Raw genomic sequence first — 22,059 nt, forward strand, 5'->3', positions numbered from 1 at the left:
TAAAAAAGTTACAGATAGGAATCAAATGGAGACATTTTATCCATTTAATGTCATATACATTTAACACCCTATAATTTTGGAGAAGGATAAAAACTTCCTATTTTAGTGAAAGTAACTCTGTAACCACCAATAGTAGGGTTATTTGAGAATTGCCAGCTTTATCCAATGCCCTGTTTTACACATCAGGAAACTGAAGCCCCAAGAAGTTAAATAATTTAATCAAAGTCACATGGTAGCTTATGATTTTGACGTTAAAAATTCTACTAAACAATCTTCTATAAAACTGAGAAGCTACAAAATGGATGAAAAGTTAAACCCATTTTACCATTTTATAAATTTATAGATAAAATATATCTATTAGGACAACAAACTGGAATCAAGAGATTTAGGATCATTAAGTAAAGCTCAGTTCATCAATACTGGTAGACAAATACATATAGGTATGAAAGTCTGTAGATTTACAAAGAGAAAAGATAGACTATCTCATATGTTTTTAAACTACTGTGGTTACTTCTCTGTTTTTAGTTATTTATAATACTGATACATTTTATTTAATATTATAGTTAGGTTTTATAAAATATTATTAAAATGAAGATGTTTGAACCCACATTATATTCACATGTCCACTCATTTATTCAACAAATAATTGACCAGCACTTACTTTGAGCAAGTAAGTATTGCAGGCACTTTGTACAACACTTTCTGTTGTAGTCACCTATTACTACATCTGGTAGCATCGAATTAGGTAACAAAAGAAAAAAATTAAGCCTTCTCAATTCACACAGAACCTCTGTCAAGGGTGAAATTCTTAGACAAGTGTGATATACAAAATTGCCTATACATGAAATTAAGACAGTAATGATAGTAAAGTTAGTAAGAAAGTAAGACAGTAATTAAGATAGTATATCCTACATTTACATGTATAAAAGCCTTCATAAGGTATGAATTTTTGATAGGGGGTTCATAAAGGAAAAATTGTTAGCAAAATATTCTGTTAGCAAAAAATAGCATTTTTTTCTGAAGAAAAGAAAACTATAACTAGTCAGATTCTCAAGGAGGTCTATGACTCCCAAAAGTTATTTTATCATAAATTTTTCTCGGCATATGCATTTATGGACCATAAAAACCTATGATGAGTAAGGACCCAGCATGTACCATTTTTGAAACTGATAATCTAGCTTAGTTTTATTCATGTTTTCTGCATTTTACTTAGGCTATCCCTGGGCCAAACTCTCTTTGAGCCTGCTGATTCTTCACTTTATGGTTTATACTAAGCAAAAAACTTTCTAATCCTTAGCACCAACTCCTAGAACAACACATCAACTGATTCTTGTAGCTGGTCTTTTCCAATGGATGTTGGACAAATAATTATCTTCCAAAAGCATTTATTAAGTACCCTTATGTGTATGACACCATACAAGTGAGTTAAAATGGTTAATGATCTATTTTAAATAACATTTATAACAACTGATTTCAAGGACTTGGGTTCTCTATTATCATTAGGGAATGTATCTTGAATACTCTGGAAATAGTTTTCATTCCTGTGAAAGAACAAGGGCTATGCATGATTCTCGTTTGGCATATTTACAAAAATACTTACAGTGGAGTTCTTAACTAAAACATACTGCAACGTAAGTCAAATTCTGTTTTGTAAAAGGAGTATTCAAATTAACTAATTTCTTCTCCTGCTACAATATATCTTCTGCACCTACCCACTGAAAAGTTCTTCAAAAGTCCCTTCAAGTTTTTAACTGCCAAGCCCAAGGACCTCTTCATAGTTTTCACCTGACTCTACCTCTTCAAACAAATGACATTTTTGACCATCCATTATTAACCTTCTTCCCTTCACATGACTTTCACAACAACAGACTGACTGTTTTTTCCTGTTTTCTTCAGCTGACTTAGCCTACACCTGCACAACCCTCCAGTGTGACTGTTCTCCCAAAGCATGAGCCTCAGTCAGCTTCTCTCTCCACTCTCCACTCTCGGAAGAACGACAGTTAATATCATGCACCACCATGACTTTCAATATTACTTCTGAACTCACTCAAAAATTAGCATCTCTAGGCTTGACTTAATTTTTTCTTTTTTTTTTAGGTCTAAGTTCTAATTTCCAGTTGTATGGTAAATGTCTCTGTTTGGATAACCCACTGGTATCTAAAGGTCTTTTACCTGCAAATCTCCTTTGTTTCCTCTATCAATAACATTACATCATCCCAGGCTAGAAACCTTCAGTCATCTGTGTGTGTTCCTAGTTTAGAAAGTCATCTCTTAAGCAACCTAGAGGTCCATCAACAGATGAATGGATACAGAAATTGCAGTATATATATATACAATGGAATATTATTTAGCTATTAAAAAAGAACACATTTGAGTCAGTCCTAATGAGGTGGATGGACCTAGAGTCTATTAGAGTGAAGTAAGTCAGAGAGACAAATACCATGTATTAACACATCCGTATGGAAGACACAGACATAGAGAACAGACTTGTGGACACAGTGAGGGAATGTGAGGGTGGAATGAATTGAGAAAATAGCAAGGAAACACATACATTACCATATGTAAAATAGATAGCAAGTGGGAATCTGCTGGGTGACACAGGGAGCTCAAGCCAGCGCTCTGTGACAACCTAGAGGGGTGGAGTGGGGATGGAGATGAGGGGGGGGTTCAGGATGGAGGGGATATGTGTATACCCATGGCTGATTCAAGCTGGTGTGTGGCAGAAGCTGACACAATATTGTAAAAAAATTATCCTCCAGTTAAAAAAAAAAAATTTTTAAGAGAAAATCATATAATTTTTCAGGAAATTTTAAAATGTATGTGAAACTACAAAAAAAAAAAAAAAACACAACCATATATATATAAAAAACAAACAGTTCATGGCCCCACCATCCAGAGCAAATGATTGTTGTCATTTTGTTATTTATACTTGAAAGTGTTGTTTCTCCCTAAGAAATAGTATGTTACAAATGAAGATAATAACATCTTTGAGAACTATCCCCAGTCTTCATTCACCATTCTATCTCTCCAAAGAAACCACTATCATGAGTTTCTGTGTATATTCTTCCAGCCTATTTTGTATACTTTTACGTGTTCACATGTGTGTGCATATATCCCAGAATGACATATAGTATTATTTTACATGCTTTGTGTACATAAATGACATTATACTATATATGCCATTCTAAAATTTGCTTTTTTCATTCAAGATTCACATTCTATCCATGTTATTATAAGTAGACATAGCTATGCCTTTTACATACTTCAAATTATCTCAGAGCATAAATATACCCCATTTTGTTAAAAAATTATCTACTGACAGGCAAATAAAGTTGTTTCCATTTTTCACTTTTATAAACAATGCTGCAAAAAAAGAATCTTATCTATGTTTTCTTAAGAATGCATGCTACAGTCTCTCCATAGTACATACCTGCAGAATTTTTAGGTCAAAGAATAAGTGCATTTTTAATTTATTACAAAATATAATCAGACTTTTAAAATGTTTGTCATCTCCTGGATGGCAGGAAAATTTTCACTGCTTCATTAATTTGCATATACCTAATAAGTACTGAGAATAAACATTTTTTTCACATACTTACTGGCCATTAACGTTTCTCCTATGAATTTTCTATTCATATCCTTTGTCATCTTTCTATGACACTTTGTCTTACTTATGTGTAGAATGTTAACATCTAGTGTAATAACACTAATTATCTAGTGTACACTAGATAATAATAATTCAGACAGGTGTTCCAAATATCTTCTGCCAGCCTGCTATTTGACTTGGACTTTGGTTGGTCTATGGTATCCTCTGTCCTACAAAAATTTTTTAAGTTTTGATACAGCCAAACTAATGTGTGCTATCACTTATAGTGTATTTTAAATAGCCCATAGAATAAAAAGGAAATCATAAAGTAGTTAAGAAATATTTAGAAATTAATTACAATAAAAATACAACATGTGAAACTATGTGCAACACAGCTAAAACAGTACTTAGATACCAGGAAATGAAAAGGTTTAAAAATAAATAAGCCAAACATTCGGTGATAAAGATGGGAAAAAAAGAAGAAAGAAAATAAAAAGCAGGAAAAATGAAATAGAAAGCAATAATTTTTAAAAATACAAAAGATTCACAAAATCAAAAATTGATTTTGGAAAGGTTACTATAACAGATAGACCTCTCTGGTAACTCTCTTAGAGTTACCAAGAGTGCTCGCTTCGGCAGCACATATACTAAAATTGGAACGATACAGAGAAGATTAGCATGGCCCCTGTGCAAGGATGACACGCAAATTCGTGAAGCGTTCCATATTTAAAAAAAAAAAAAAAAAAAAGAGCTACCAAAAAGGTACAAATATGATACAAGAACAAAAGGGGAGAAATAACCACAGATATAATACATACAGAAATAATAAATCAGGATTATGAATTACACATTAACAAAGTTGAAATCTGGATGAGCTGTATAAAGAAACTGTGTAAGTTGTATAAGGAAAAAAATCGAATAGAACAGTAAAGCAGCAAAGAAATTAAAATATAGTCTTAAACTTCCATTACAAAAACAAAAAAAAAATTATAGGCTTAAATGTCCTTTTTAGAAAATTCCAGCAAAATTTTAAACTAATTCTTATCTTATAGAAAGTGTTACAGAAAAATAAAAAAGTGAAAGCAACCTAGATTATTTTATGAGCCCAGTGTGATCTTGATTCCAAAATTAGATAAAGATAATACAAGAAATTATAGTTCCATACTATTTATGAAAGGCCCTTAACTAATAGAAAAACAAGAGCAAAATGATGTATCCTCAAATGCAAGGAGAGTTCAATGCTTAAGAATTCTCCTGTTAACTGATCACATTAATGAAGAAAAATCATAACTTATCAGAGAATGCTAAATAAGCATCTGATAGGATTCTGTAAAAAACTAACACAAAAGCAAAACCAATGTCCTACATGGAAATTCCTTAACCTGGTATATATTATATACTAAAACCTACAACAAACACTAAACTTCAGGCTGAAACTTCAGATACACTTTCAAGATTTAGGAAGAAAACAGGAATGCGAATGAGAATGTAAATTGGTACAGCCACTGCAGAAAACACTATGGAGGTTCCTCAAAAAACTAAAAATAGAACTACCATATGATCCAGCAATTTCACTCCTGGGTATACATTCAAAGAAAACAAAAACATTAATTCAAAAAGATATATGCTCCCCAATGTTCACAGCAGCAGTAGTTACAACAGTGAAGACACAAAGCAGTCAAAGTGTGAACCAACCCAAGAAAGGATGAAGGAGACGCAGTGTGTCTATGGAGACAGACAGACACAGACACAGACACACACAAAGACACACACACAGAGACACACACACACACAGACACACACAGACACACACAGAGACACACACACACAAAGACACACACATAGACACACACACATAGACACACACACAGACACACAGAGACACACAGACACACACACACACACACACATACACACAGACACACATACAGACACAGACATACACACAGACACACACAGACATATACACAGACACACACACAGACATACACACAGACACACACACAGACACACACAGACACACAGACATTCACACACACAGACACACACATAGACACACAGACACACATAGAGACACACACACACACACAGACACAGACACACACACACACAGAGACACACACACAGACACAGAGACACACACACAGACATACACACAGACACAGACACACACACACACACAGACATACACACACAGACACACACACACACAGACATACACACAGACACACACATACAGGAATGCCATAGAAAATGAATGAAATTTTGCCGTTTGCAACAGCATGGATGGACTCTGAATGTTATTATGCTTGGTGAAATAAGTCAGAGAAAGACAAACACTGTATATCACTTGTATAAGAAATCCAAAATAATTAAACCAGCTATTATAAGAAAAAGAAACAGACTCAAAGATACAGAGAACATACCAGTGGAGAATGGAGAGGGGGAGGGGCAAACTAGGAGTAAGGGACTAAGAGGTACAAACCACTATGTATAAAATAAATAAGCTGTTATAAAGCACAGGAAACATAGCCAGTATTTTACAATACCTAAATATAGCGTAACCTTCAATAATTATGAATCACTATTGTACACCTGAGACATATAATGTATATTATAAGTTAACTACACCTCATTTAAAAATTCCTCTAATTAAAAAAAAATTTAAGAGAAAATCCATTACCAAAAAAAAAAAAAAAAACCACCCAAGAAATGCCAATTAATATAATTACTCTCTAACATATTAGATTTTCTTGATCAACATCTTAAAAATAAAAAAGATGAGTGGAGATTAGAGAGGAGAGGGCTGAGTTGTCCCAGCTGAGATCATCCTAGGCCATTAAGCTCCCAGGTGATCCGCAGACCACCACCAACAGGAGAAGAAAATGTGGCGGATGGCCATCAGGGAGAACTGTGCAGCAGTTAGAACAACAGACGGGGTACATACAAAGCAACCTGAATGGATACTAAGAATAGTACTTACTAAAAAACAGACTAATATACATAATACCATTTCTATAAACTTTAAATTTATACAACAGGATATATGTACAGCTGCTGTTCAGTCACTAAGTCGTGTCCGACTCTTTGTGACCCCATGGACTACAGCACACCAGGTTCTCTGTCCATCACTATCTCCCTGAGTTTACTCAAACTCATGTCCATATATACAGTTAATACACTAGAAAATACCCATTAATCAAATTAAATCTGACAGTTATGAGGGAGGAAAATTGGATTTTTACAAAAATAAAAAGGATGAAGAGAAATAAACAAATCAATTGAAAAAATAAATAAAAGTATGAAACACGATCTATTAATATTTTACTTTTCTCTCTATAAAAAGCTAGCTGTCCTAATATAATTTATTGAATAATTCTTCCTTTCTGTAAACCCAGTCTATTATGTACCAGGCATAAATGTATGCTTACTGTGTTTCTGGGCTCTCTAGTCTTCTATTCTACCCAACTACTCATCTGTGAGCCAATAACGCATTCAAAAATTTTATATAATTTTATGAATAGGAGGTTATCTACCACACATTTTGTTCTTTTGCAGTATAGACTACTTTTGTTTTTGTTTTGTTTTGTTTTGTTTTTTATTTTATTTTATTAGTTGGAGGCCAATTACTTCACAACATTTCAGTGGGTTTTATCATACATTGACACGAATCAGCCATAGAGTTACATGTATTCCCCATCCCGATCCCCCCTGCCACCTCCCTCTCCACCTGACTCCTCTGGGTCCTCCCAGTGCACCAGGCCCGAGCACTCGTCTCCTGCATCCCACCTGGGCTGGTGGTCTGTTTCACCATAGATAATATACATGCTGTAGTATAGACTACTTTTGGATCTCTATCTAACAGTCTGTCAGTTCCACCAAAAACAAGTCCTCTGAGAATTTTGACTGGAATGTATTGAGTTTACAGATTAATAGGGGAAAATTAACAGCTTTACCATGTCCAGTTTTCCAAGTGTTTATGGGTTAAAGATTAAAGGAACCAATAAAATCGGTTTGGTCTGTTTTTCTATTGTTTCTTAAGGAAGTCATGTATCTCTTCATTTAGTTATGTCCCTCCATAAAGTAAAGTTCTTATTTTCATACAGGTATTACATAGACCTGTACCTAATTAAATTTTAAAACTATGTGAATAGGATCTTTTTTGTCTCGTTGCTGTGCTACACACAGCAACGCCGATGAACCCAAGCAATGCTAAAATCTATTTGTCGCTGTTGTTAAGTCGCTCAGTAGTTGCGGTGCACAGGCTTAGCTGCTCTGCTGCTTGCGGGCTCTTCCTGGACCAGGGAATGAACCCATGTGCCCTGCACTGGCAGGCGGATTCTTTACCACCAGACTACCAGGGAAGCTCGAAATAGTGTATTTTGAATGATACTGATGTTTCCAGACATTGTTGAGATTCTGCTATGACGGTTAAAAACTGACCTGAATATAACTGAAAAAAAATATACAAGGTTGTATTTTATTTAGTTAAGTACAATGTTCTATATATCTCGTTTATCAAATTTGTTAATCCTGTGGTTCAGTTCTTTGATGTCATTTTAAATTTTGAGTCTGCTTAATTTTTCAATTTTGGCAGAGGTGTTTTTAAAGTCCCAGTTTTGTAGACACATCGACTTAGCCTTGCAATTCTTAAAGTTTTTACTTTATTTTTTGGTGGTAGCTCGCACAGCTTGTGGTATCTTAGTAGATCTTCCTGCAGTGGAAGAAAGGAGCCCTAAGCACTGGACCACCAGGGAATTCCCAAACGTTTTTACTTTAAATGATATTACAAGGCTATGTTGTTAGAGGCATATAAGTTTACAATGATTATATTTTCTGGACTATTCCTCTTAGCAGTTTGAAGAGCCTTTGGCCCAATTAAGTTGTATCCTGAATTCTATTTTAGTACATTAGCTTTATTTGGTTAGTATTTCTCTGATAAACATGTTTTTCCATTGTTTTTATTTAATTTTGTTTTGTGTATCTGTTCAAAATAGCAGACTCATGTTAAGATCACAATTGGCAATTTTAATATAATTGATGTTTTGGACTATTTCTACTGTCTGCATTTATGATTTGTATTTCCATAGTTTTTTCCTCCCCCTCTTTTGTTGCTTTTTTGTTAGATTGGTTAAAAGTTTAATTTATTCCCTAACCTACCCCCCAACTTAGTACTTTGGAAGCCATACTTTCTATTTCTATTATTTTAATATGCTCTAGTTACTTAAAATAAATGTTCTTTTCACTTCTCATTTTCTTCAGATCATGTTTCACACAGCTCCTATTTTATTCAAAGGCCACCAAAATCTGGTTCCACTCTACCTTTCTAGGCTTATTTCTCTCAACCATATACATCTACAAAGCCTAATTAAACTACATTACTTATCAGTTTAAACTACATTATTTATCAGCTTCTAAATAAAATACAAAATTTCTGAAATTCTGTTCTGGTTCATGATGTTTTCTGATTCATTCACTCAATCAACAAATATGTTATTCAAAACCCACTTGGCGCCTGGCTTTGAGCAATACCAGTAAACACAACAGATATGGTCTCTGGCTTTATGAAGCATGGAGTGAAAAGATTAAACAATAAATATAAACATAATAAAGTAAAACTTCATGAATTCAGATAAATTGTAACTGGGAGTTGGCTCCCATCTTGCACTCTGTTCTCCGACAGCAGTCACTGGAGAAAACGAATACCAGCAGGTGGCACCAAACCCCCTAAGTCTGACCTTGGACTTGGACACCTTACTCTGAACTCCACACACACATTTCCTCATCCACACAGATTGACCCGGGCCATTTTATTAATCTGACAATAATGTCATATTTCAAATCACATTTGTGATTTGAATTTTTTAGAATTACTTATTACTTTATCATGGGAGTTTATTGTATCATAAGTTTTGTAGGTGCTAATCAAAAGAGGAAAAAGGAATGGGAGTCTCCAACAAAATAACAGAGCTGTCACAACTGAGACTGCAGAGTATCAGCTAAAGGTCCTCTCTCTGAGAAAGTGACTTTCAAACTGACATCTGAAAGATGACCAGGAATTAAAAGCTAAAAAATGGAAAGGAATATGTTCCAGAAAGAGAACAGCATATGTGAGCACCCTAGGAAGATAAAGTTTGATTTAAAAGAAAAGTAAAAAGACAACCGTGTGCGTGTATGTCTGGGGTAAGGGTACTGGGTAATTCATCAGAGTACAATGCTTATGAGCCTGGGCTCTGAAGCCCTAGCTAACTTACCATCTGACTTATCATCTGACTTTTCTTGTTCCACCACTTAAATAGCTGTCGAGCTTTAGAAAGGTTATTCAGCCTAGGGTTGCTAAAAGTATTAAATCTATTATTATATAAAGCCCTAAAAACTATTCCTGGCAATACAGTAAAGATATATTAATGTTATAGTTTTGTTTTTGTTGCTATTATTGTTGTTATTGTTTCTAGACGGATGAGAAGAGACAAACTATTCTGTGTCTTGAAGGCCATGTTAAAAATCCTGAATATTGGGATTTCCCTGGTGGTCCAGTGGTTAAGAATTCACCCTGCAATGCAGGGAACATGGGTTCAATCCCTGGTAGGGGAATTAAGATCCCACAGGCCACAGAACAACGAAGCCCAACTGCCTCAACTACTGGAGCCCAAGAGCCACAGTTACAGAGTCCAGCGCCTGTGCACCACCACAAAAGGTCTCACACGATGCAAGGAAGATCCCGAGTGCTGCAACGAAGACCTGAACAGCCAAGTAAGCAAACAAACAAACCTGAAATTTACCCCAAGTGCAGTCAGAACCCACTAAAAGGTTTTTCAGGAAGGGAATATCACATTTCAATTTATAAATACATTTTTAAATGTATTCAACATGAATTCAACATGAATGAATTGATTAGGGTTGGGGGCAGGGGGCAGGAATGGAAACAAGATCTATAGGAAGGCCAAAGGCCATCACAATAGCTCATATAAAAAATAACTACAGGTTGGACTAGGCTAATAGCAATAAAGTCGGAAAGAAATTGGTAGATTTATGATATATTTTGGTGGTAAAACTGATATGACTTGGTAATGGACTAGGAGGTTAAGGGAGGGAAGGGTATAAATGATGGCTTCTTACAATACCCAGCCCCAAACCCTGAATAAAGTCTTCCTTACTGTACGTACTTTAATGACTATCACTGTACTTTTTTTTTTTTTTAACACTTCTCAAATGAGAGTTATCTTCCCAGGCTCAGCTAAAATATGAACTTTCCATCACAAGAGCTAATAGCTGTCTCCTCCTCACAACACTCTTTATATTATAAAGAGCTATTTTTCTAAATATATATTTTCCCTAATAGAAGTAAGTTCCTTTATAGTCTATATTTCTTGTTCTAGCCCACATAAAAAAAGTGCTACATGCAGTACAGGCAGTCTTGGATAACCCCACAAATGGTCTCAAACCCACGGCAACTCCTCAAGTTGTTTTCTTTCCTTTAAAGGAATTCAGTTTGCTTTCTTCTCCTTTCAATTATTCTGTCTTTAGGGATTCTGTTTCCCTTTAGATTAGTTGCAGAATTAACTAGTTTTTCACTGGCATCCCCATTTCTTGAAGCCACCAAAAACAAGTATTTAGGGATTTTTTTTGTTGAAGTGCTTGCTACTAATTCTATTGAAAAATGCAAGGTAACAAAATTAAACACAGGGTTATATTACCTTACAATAGTGGTCTTTAATTTATAGTTCCTGACTCCCTTTGTGAGAGGGTAAACTGAATGCCCCTTACTTTTATTCCCAAGGATGAGGTTCACCAAAAGTTCTTTCTTTTTTTGTGTGTGAAGGCCTCTCTTTCCAGAATATAGCCTGTAGATGAAGCCTAGACATAATAATCAGTGTCTTCTTATCTCAAGATAACTGGCACTTATAAGGGTCTCCTAAGTAGGCAAGTGATGTAGCAATCAAATTAAAAACAAATGCTATTCTGCCAGCCTTGTGTTTTCCAAACCAAATGGCTAAAGCTTCCTGCCATAAATCCAAATAGATGCTAACTATGCTAACTGTTTGAGTTCTTTCTCTTCTTCAACCAAACCCTTGGTCCCCTCTTCAAAACAATTTCGCATTTTAAGTTATTATTCTAAGTCTTTATTTTAGGAGGATTAAGTTGCAGGAAAAAAAGGTGGTATGAAAAACAAAACAAAAACAGGATTCAGATTCTCCTAAAAGTCACATCAAACAACATGCATAACAAGAACTCCTTTTTAGACATAACTCTTTTCTTTTTTATCTAACACTTTCTAGTTTATCTTTTGTAAGCTCATCTAGTCATAAGAAAATCTCTAAGTTCTGGCTAATAATTCATTTTGTTCAATATATTCTTAAAAAAGTCCTGGAGGATAACTACTTATTATCATGACTCAGTCTTACAGAAAACATATGAAAAAATTTTCATTAAATTAAAAATTTTTAATTGTTCATTCCTTTTAAGTAAGATATATATCTTGGCTGATATAAAAAGTAAAAAGAAATCAAACAGTTACAACCAAACGTTGAATTTAAACGTGGAGAATATGCGATATCTATTATAAAAATCTATACTTCACCTTAATAATGTCTAAGAGAAAGAAAGAAATTAGCTATATTCCTTCTTCCCTTGAAATACTCAATAAAAAAATTACAGAAATGTATAAAAAATTTTAAATAAAAACTAGTCCTATCTCATCTCCTGATCCCATTCCCAAATTGTAACAAAGCATCGCAAACACACTGAGTTCTTAGCCCTATTCCGATTTTTTGTGAGTGGGAAGAAGAAGTCACTTATGTTTTCGATGGCAGTATTTCCACACGATTAAAAAATAAAAAAGGTGAGATTTACAAATGCTTAATTCCATTTGCTTTGCTTCTCTGACCCTAAACCCTCTGCCTTAACAGTCAACTATGCCCTTATGATAAAATTTAAATATGACCCACCACAGTAGAAATAATTCAATCTGGAACTTACAGACTAACTACTAGGTTATTTTTTGTCTTGCTTTACCTTTCCCCAACCTTATCTACTTTATACTATTTTTCTTCAAATCCTTGTTTTTCTCAGCTTAGCTGGTAAGCTTCTTTGAGGCCAACCACGATGTTATAGTCAACCCTGAATCACTTACTCCCCAGGAGCTGTGACAGTACTTTGCATATAATAGGTACTTTGTACATGATAGATATTAGTTCACCAGTATCACAACTGTGCTTAAAAACTGATGTATGGAGGAGGAAAAGGGAGAATTTACCTGTTGCTTCAATTGCTTGAAAAGAAATGGTTCATGAATTTATTATTTTATCTTAACTGAAAATACTAACTGTAAAGAACAATTTCAGGAGTGGATAATTTATGTAATCTGCTTTGTGATAAAGAAATTTTACTCTAAGGGAGATTTACATATTTTCTCCACTAGAGCCTAAGTCAGAGAAGGCAATGGCAGCCCACTCCAGTACTCTTGCCTGAAAAATCCCATGGATGGAGGAGCCTTGGTGGGCTGTAGTCCATGTGGTTGCTAAGAGTTGGACAAGACTGAGCGACTTTACTTTCACTTTTCACTTTCCTGCATTGGAGAAGGAAATGGCAACCCACTCCAGTGTTCTTGCCTGGAGAATCCCAGGGATGGGGGAGCCTGGTGGGCTGCCGTCTATGGGGTCACATAGAGTCGGACACGACTAAAGCGACTTAGCAGCAGCAGCAGCGCCTAAGTATTGCATGAATGCAGACATTTCCTCTTTTGTCCATCACTCTAACCCCATGCTTTAAATAGTGAAAGTCACTCAGTTGTGTCCAACTCTTTGTGACTCCATGGACTATACAGTCCATGGAATTCTCCAGGCCAGAATACTGGAGTCGGTAGCCTTTCCCTTTTCCAGGGGGTCTTCCCAACCCAGGGATCAAACCCAGGTCTCCCACATTGCAGGCGGATTCTTTAAGAGCTGAGCCACAAGGGAAGCCGATGCTTTAAATAGTGCCTGATATATAGCAGATGCCCAATGAATGTTTACTGGTGCATTAATTAATAGTAATGTACTACATCATCTCATACAAACCTGAAATAACGTTAGTACCTTTTCACCCTCAACAGCAATCTTTGTGATGGGTAAAATACGACACAGTAAGAAACTACAGTATTAACTGAGTTCTCACAGTGGCAGAAGCTCTTTTAGTGCTATCATTCCCAACAGCCAAGATAATGGTTCTCTTCCAGGAACAATAAAACTGTAGAGATCACCAAAAAAAAAAAAGATAATAGTTCTCAAAGTATGATCCCTGGGCCAACAGCATCAACATCAGCATCATCTGGGGACTTGTTAAAAATGCAAATTCTTGAATTCCACCCCACTGAATCACAAATCCTAGAGGTGAGGCCTAGCGATCTGTATTTTAATAAGCAATCCAGATGATTATGACGAATGCTCAAGTTTGAGAACCACTAGCCACAGAAATTTTTTTCATGGAAATCTAAGGGATCTCAAACCAACAGAAAAGTAAAGAAAGATCAGATGAAGCTTGTAAGAAATGTACTTGATGTACAAACACTAGAATGTTTTTAGAATAACTTAAGTCAAGCCATTAAGTGACATGAAAAACTACCATTATACAGTTAAGAGGTTTTCTCTTTTCCTTAGCAGAAATCATAAAACTGTATTCAATAAGAAACATATTTAAAGTGGCTTTCAGGTCCCTACCATGAGCTATTAAGGAAAGAGAACAGAAGCAGGGCAGAATATGGAGAAGAAAAGGAAGATAAGGTAGACAGCTAAAATAAGACATGAATGAGATAGAGGAAAATTGTTTTTTAGATCCACCTGAAATTTAGCACCTTAATCTTAAATAAAGTACAAACCACAGTAGTTTTCACAGTCACATTATCTGTGACCTCATGACCAAGAGAAATCACAAAATGTTTTCATATTGTATTATAATTATTACATAGTTCTCAAAATATAATTGATGGTCATCACCACTTTGAAATTACAGCAGTAAATTTGATTTACCACTAAATCTCATTATTTAATACATTATTAAGGAAACATGTATTAATATATCACAAAAATAGCCTGAAAGCTATATTTCAATATATTTGGTTCCTTGGTATTCCTAGGTATTTTATATATTTAAAAACGTTAAATATGAGAGAAGGTCCACAGGCTTTACCACATGGCCAAAGAGGCCCACAGTACAAAACCATTAAAAAATCGTGCAAAAGCTAATAGTTAACAGTTGTGTTAAAGTGTTCTTGATCTCTTCTTAAGTTATGTGCCCCTTCACAAATCTGAGAAAATGTATAGACCCTTTCCCAAGTTTACAACGGGGCACGGGGCATGCGAAAGGGACAATGATTCCTCCTCCTGAGACAGCATTATATCAAAGCACCCACATCTTGATTCCTAAAAGAAACGCTAGTTGTACAACTACTTTAATCTCTATTAACTTTTAGCTTAGTGTGGGCAATGAGCACATCTACAGCCCAAATCTGCAGAGGCAGACAATTTAGCAGAAAGTGAGTAAGAATAGTCAACTAGCTTAAAATTAGGAAACTGTGAATGAGGAGCTAAGGACTTCAGTCTTTACTTCAGGTAATGCTTTTATTGTCTTACTTTACTTTTCCTTTACAGTACTCAATATTTTGGAAACAAATTTGTATAAAAAACATACTTTGTTTAAAACTCAAAAAAGCTTCCCACCACCTTTTAGATAAGGGCCAAAAAGCAGGTATAAAGGTTTCAGAGTCCTCACCAGTTAAGATTTTACCTCTTTCGCTTCATTTTAATCCCCTTTCCTTGTCATAAATCATAATCTAGCCATATTGAATACCTTTCTGCTAATTAAATAGACTATGTTCTCCTTCCTCCAGACTTTCAGACATGCTATTCACTACATGGCTAATTACTTCAAACCTTTCAAATCTGTTTAAATGTCACTTTCTCATGAAGGCATTCTCTGACCTCCTAACCAGTCCTCTGCTGTATGCTGTCTAAACCTTTCATGAATCCTATCATAACACTAACTCATCACATTTTATTGCAACAATGTGTTTAATTGTTCATCTTTTCCACAAAGCTGAAAGCCTGGTGAGGGCAAAGGCAGGGTCCTGCTTACCACAAGAATTTCAGCTCTGAGCCGGACAGGCTGCAGTTCCGCAGAAAGATCTGGGAGAGGAATCGATCTGCCTGGAGTTTTAAAGCATTCCTATTTGTATACCTAAGAAGCCTGAGCTATCCCTACTTTGTAACACTTGTAACCTTATGTGCTACTCATTTAAAATCTTATATAACCCTCTCCACAGTCTGCATTAATAAAACTGTATTACTTAGACACATTGTTATACATAAAATTGGAAGTTATTAGTGTTTAAAAAAACAAGTCTGAGTGCAAAGGAATGAATGCTACTAGTTTCCCAAACTAAACAAATATTCTTTAATGATCTACTGTCTGGATATATTTATCTTTCCTTTTATACAAAACAGATGTTTCTTGAAAAGTATACAAATACCATTTAAAATCATTCCTTTTCATTTGTTTTATTAATTGATGGGGTAGTTCTTTGCTTTTGGCCACTCTCCAGATAATTAATAGTATGTAAAAAATATATTCAAAGTGTACTAGAAATCCGTGGCTATTTTAAAAACCCTTTAAAGGATCCTGTTTTAAAATGATAGTTTAAAAAGCTTTCTAGGTCACAAAATTCAACTAAAAACTGCCAATTATGATAAAACTCTTTTTTTTTTTTTGGCCCTGCGGTGGCTTGAGGAATCATAGTTACCCAACTAGGGCCCTAGCAGTGAAAGCATCAAGTCCTGACCACTGGACCACCAGGGAATTCCCAAACTACCTACTGAGTTAAGTAAAAGCATCATATTAGAACACTTTTTCATTTATCTTATGGTTATTTTGTATACTTTTAAACAATATAGTTAAATGGTGCTTTAAATACCCTCTCTTAAAAGACAGTAAAGAATTTAGAGATCTTAGCATATAGAGACCTCCACAACTGCAACTCCTCTCTCATTTTTCATAAACCTGATATTTTAATATGTAATTCCCAGATAATGGGAATTTCAGGAAGATTAATAATTGCATAATAACATAGTTCATTAATTCTAAGACATGTTTTTTCATATTTGGCATCTCTGAAATCGGTGTATTTCACAATTGATGATAGCCTAAAATTTACAATTGGCAGCATTTTTTTCTTTCAGTAGCCTAAAAATGTTTCTTACAATTGATGGCATCTCAGGTTAAATGAAATACTGTCAATAAAATATTGAAAACTTTTCTCTAATAACGCCTTCTAACTAAATCATAGTATAATTATAACTCAAACAATTCTAGAATCCAAACTAAATAAACTTAAGATTTACATTTTACCTTTTTAGAAGACTAGTGACTAGGCTAAACTCAAGAAAATAGATAACTGAAAGAAAACACTTCTTAAAAAGTTATTGTAGGAAAAAGTATAGATTAGTAGCAGAAATAACAGACATAAAAAAAAAAGAAATAGACTTGAAGATGTTCAGTCAGTAGTAACTTCCAAGGAAGTGGAGGCAGGAAATAGCCCTAGAGATTTACCCATAAAAAGAAACAAGTATTAGGAACAAAACAGGGGATTTAATTTTAGATAGCAAATTATTTAGGAGGAAGAATACTATTTTAATCTTTCTCCTATAAGGAGGACTCATTGTCAGCCTTTAACAAAAATATGGTAGAGGGAGTAGAAATAATTGTAATTAAATGTAAAATTGTAAACATTCTTAATAAATTAAAGACCAACCTACCAGTATTGTCTTCCTTCTGGCTCAATCTGTTTCCCCTTCAGGTAATCCTAGGAAAGGGGCTCCTTTTCAGATCCCCAGTTTTTCATGTCGATCTTCTACCTCCCTGTGGCAACAATATTTTCTAATTAAAAGAGTCCTCTTGTGCCACAGGGAGGATTTCTGATGGTATAACAAATACAAACGTTACTCACAACTCATCATGAAGTCAACCTAGTCTTGAGATTCTTCAAGAAAGAAATTTGGTTCCTTATTTTTCAAGAGAAATCTGGTTTTTATTTTTTAAAACTCCATTTCAAAAAAGCTAATCTTTCATTTGTTAAAAAAAAAAAAAAGCACTACTTTCTTGTTGAAGTATATAAAAATTCTTATTCATCTATCTTTTCAGCTAATCTCTAAACACAATTTTGTTGATCAAAAAAAAAAGCTTTCTGAGTTCTCTTGACAATTACTTTAACTAGTAAGACCAACCTTTTATATTTTGATACCTGGTTAAAAACCAAAGTCATGTTCCCAATAATCAGAAGAGAGTAGCAGGAAGCTATCAGATCCTTTTCAGCCAATGTTTGTTAGTAAAGATTAATAAAAAAAAAGTCAATGTGCATTATATAACATGATGCTAATTACGCTTAAAACATACATTAAAAAAGATGAGCGGGGAATTTAGAAAAGTGGTAGTTATGTCCCCTCACTGGTAAGATTATAGGTGATTTTCTCTGTTTGTTTATTCTTTGCAATACTTTCCAGTTTTTCCAGTGAGCATGTATTGCTTTTAGTATACAAAAATAAAAAGTCAAGTTTAGGTATAAGCAAGAATGAATAAAACTTACTGTGATTTTTAAGATAAAGTTAATCTAAGTATGACAACATTATGGCTTTGATATATTTTGGATGACAATATTTATGTTCTGAATGAGTACCTTTTAATACTTTAAATAACCCAAGAGTATCCAATAGCTTTTCTTAGCTTATATAAAAAAGAAAACACACTTAAGATTTTACATACATGATTCTTGATTATATTGCAATTCTAAGTCAAAACTCAATTTGCTTCGGTCTATATTTCCTAACAGTTACGTGTTAAACACTATATTATATTCAAATAAAATAAATAGAATAAAAGTATGGACCCTGTATTCAAGGGGCTTGTATGCTTACTTTGAAAACAAAAGGAGTATACACACAAGAATAGTATAAGAAAGTAAATGATCAAGTGCCTACATCCAGTTGGTCTAACAGAAGATCAGGAGAGGGAGTGTGGGCAGTTTCATGTAGTTGGGCCTGAAAGTATGAATAATACTTGACATTCTTGATAGAAAACTATATTTGAGCAAAAGCTCAAAAGCATAAAAAGCACAGCCACGCAGAGGTCAAAAAGGAAACAGCTAGAGTAGTGTTTCTGTAGCTAAGAAGGCCAGATTTAAAAGGCTCTACTTCTGCATGATTCCACGGGTCAGTGAATTTGGTAGAGGAGTGGACTTTGAAATCTGATAAACAAAAGAGCTTCAGGAGAATGATAAGTGTAGATACCAGAGCACAGTAAGTTAAGAGAGGAATGAGAAAGAAAAAGTACAGACTTACGGTATAAAATATTTGTCTTTTTAAAAAGTCAAAGTGAAAGGAAAGAGAAGTACTACAAACAGAGAAGTAGAGAAGTATTAAACAAATGTTGTGTTTCAATGTATAAAAGGCCTTCTCCATATCTGAAGGCACGAAGAGAGGTGTTAATGAAGTTAAGGAACACTTAAGGTGTACTGACATCACAAGCACTGTGTTTCATAGGTTTATTTTATATATAATCTTCACAACCTTGAACTCCTATCTTACGAGAGTAAGATAGACTCTGAACAGGTTAATTATTGTCAAGTAAGTGATAAAGCAGAAACCTGAAACCAAGACTAACCCAATCAATATTCTTCCCTTTCCTATTAAAGAGAGCTACTTAAAAGGCTTAAAAGAAAAAAAATTTAAGCTCAGGATTAGTCACCCAGGATTTTCTATCATATTTGACTACTCTTTGGCTCTTGTTCACATCTTCAAAATGTAAACATTCCTTAAGGTTAATTTCTTAATTCTGTGTCCTTTGTTCTCCAGCACAGAGTGACAAATACAGAATTTAAAATCTTGCCCTGAAGAGATCTTTCAAATTCCTCTCCCCTTGGCGCTTTCATTTATTTCAGTGGTTTCAATGAGGATGATTCTCCAATTAGTCTCTCCTTGAGCTCGCTGTACTAAGCTTCAGTTGCACTAGGTAAGTCTTCCATGTGCTCTGTGGATCTACTCCCCACCCTCCTTCTCTGTTCTGTCCCAGAAGGCTGACTTCCCTGGGCTCCTTCTAGGTGGCACTGCCCTCAAGTCAGCTATGTCCTTTGACCAAAGGTTCCAGACCTTCTCAAGGTAACCCTCTCTCCAGGGCTCTCTTCTTCTGGGTTCCAGTAATCCTTCCCTCTGGCCCTTGGGCCAAAGGACAAAAACAACTCTATTACTGCTAGCTCACGAGTACCACGCTATTACTTATGGTCACCCTACACTCGCTGACATATTTGTAACTATCCATTTATTAAAACATTCTTTAAATTATCCCAATTTGAATATGCCCTCTCTTTTGTGATGGGATACTGACCATACGTTTACATGTCTTTTTAAACACCTAAATATATCCCCTCAGATGCCCTGCTTCAAATCAAAATCAACATGCTTATTGTCAAACTTATGTGCTTTCCCCAAATTCCTTTATGATACTTTCATCATTATTAAGGTAAAAAACTGAGTAATATCTTAACTAATTCTGTTTCTTCTCATAATCTATCATGCCAAGTCTTATTAGATCTTACATAGTAGTACTGCTTATATAAGCCCCTTCTGTTCCTACTGCTTCTGTGCATGAGCTCGGACGCTCAGTCGTGTCCAACTCTCTGCAGTCCACGGGATTCTCTCGGCAAGAACACTGGAGTGGAGTGCCCTTTCTCCTCAAGGGGATCTCCCTGGACCAGGAGCTGAACACAGGTCTCTCAGTCCCCCACACTGGGCAGGGGGCTCTTCACCGTCAGCGCCCCCTGAGAAGGCCCCTGTTGCTCCTACCTCGTCTCAGCGCTTCTCAAGCCGTCCCTGCCTCATACCACAACAACTGGTCTTTCTGCTTTACCGTTACAGTTCATCCTGTGTACCGAGATACTAATCGTCTATGAGCATCTACTCAAAACCCTCCAGATCTTGCCGTTTATTATATGCTTAATTACTAACTCTTAAGTTCAAATCACACACTAGTCACAATTCTTAATGGAACCTATTAATGTCTCATTTACTCAGTATCTCCTAAATGTATCTTGAATTTCTACATTCCACCCATTTGTTAACTATATTTCCCTCATTCTACATGCCACTCGCCTACCTGCTACCTCATCCAAATCCTATCATTTGTCTTCCTCCTTTACTTTCTCTAAAACATTCCATAATCCTGTAATTGGACTTTCCTCTTCTGAACATTTCTTTGAATTTATAAATAGTGCTCAATTGATTTTATGTTGGTTTATATTTTTTTATAATATGTGTATCTTATCTCCACAAAATATAAATTACTACCTCCTTGTGGGAAACAAACATGTTGAACACAGTGCCCTGGCACATAACAAACTCAAAATATTTACTAATTCACAAATTGGAGGGTTATGAGTATAAATATAGTTTAAGTTAAGGTACAAAATGAAGAAGCAGGTGTTAAACAGCTCCATCTTTTCAGGCAAGTCTTAAAAGTTTTCTAAGAAAACTTACTATTGATTGTATTGGTATAAACTTGTTACTTTTTACATGGTAATCTGTAACAACCTTTTAAAATTTATATTATTTATATATGTATTTTTTTAAAGAGTGAACATAAAAACTGATTTCCACATCTTAGTGGGGAATCCAAGAGACGCCTCTCCACCCCCAACTCTATACATCAGTCTCCCCAGCAGCCTCCTGGAACTGCTGGAGTCTGCAGCCTCTGGCAAAGGTATTTCAGTCTGCCACAGTCGAGACCACCCTTCATCCTTACTTTGTCACTATTTCACAAAAGCTCCTTATGATTACTAAACTTTAGCTATCATCAAAAAGCAACTTATAGGGTTAGATGAATATGTCTGCTTTTTTAAAGTTTCAAATATATTTGGGTTTTCCTATATAACTTAAGAGAAGATTACTATTACACACAAGCTCTGTGAGGGAAATGAAGTGTTCAGTCTATAAAAAAGTGAAGAAAGACAGCGTATAGTTATCACTAACAAAATAAATCATTTTATACACAAAATAATGAAGACAGATAAACGTACATCTTATATGATTTTAGTACTCCTGCCTGGATGACACTATGAATACTGCTTCTCATACAGACATGTATGTATGGGTATAAAGGAATAAAAGAAGAAAAACTTCAATGAAAACATACAGAGAACTGATATAACAGATCAATAAACACAATTATGAACATTTGTGGACTAATGTCATCTAAATGATAATGTAGGATCATTCCAAGAAGTGTTTCACGGATGGGCAAAAGGCACTCTTTTCTATACAGATCTCATTTCTACCAATTCACCAAACAGAAACTGCTATAGCCATCTTATAAATATTCCTTTCCTTTCTTCCCAATTATTTTCTTCTCCAAAACCTACATATATCTGAGATTTAAATGAAATATTTATTATCACA

The 22,059-nt window shown here is 34.9% G+C and overlaps 1 protein-coding gene and 1 non-coding gene across 11 annotated transcripts in view; one reads left to right on the top strand and one right to left on the bottom strand.

Moving 5' to 3' along the window:
- Nucleotides 1-22,059, bottom strand: part of ELF2 (E74 like ETS transcription factor 2) — a 92,345-nt gene that overhangs the window by 23,745 nt on the left and 46,541 nt on the right. For 2 of the 10 annotated variants that reach the window (XM_065904813.1, XM_065904810.1), the window contains exon 2: nt 17,374-17,532. The exons of 7 other annotated variants lie outside the window; for them this stretch is intronic. The gene's annotated coding sequence lies outside the window, so the exon portion shown is untranslated. The remainder of the gene's footprint in view (nt 1-17,373; nt 17,533-22,059) is intronic. One more of the 10 variants, XM_065904811.1, reaches the window with a different exon arrangement.
- Nucleotides 4,210-4,316, top strand: LOC136146244 (U6 spliceosomal RNA). Its single transcript, XR_010658961.1, has one exon. It is a non-coding gene; the product is annotated as a U6 spliceosomal RNA (small nuclear RNA).

Source organism: Muntiacus reevesi, chromosome 13 (assembly GCF_963930625.1).
Source record: "Muntiacus reevesi chromosome 13, mMunRee1.1, whole genome shotgun sequence".
NCBI classification, from domain to species: Eukaryota; Metazoa; Chordata; class Mammalia; order Artiodactyla; family Cervidae; genus Muntiacus; species Muntiacus reevesi.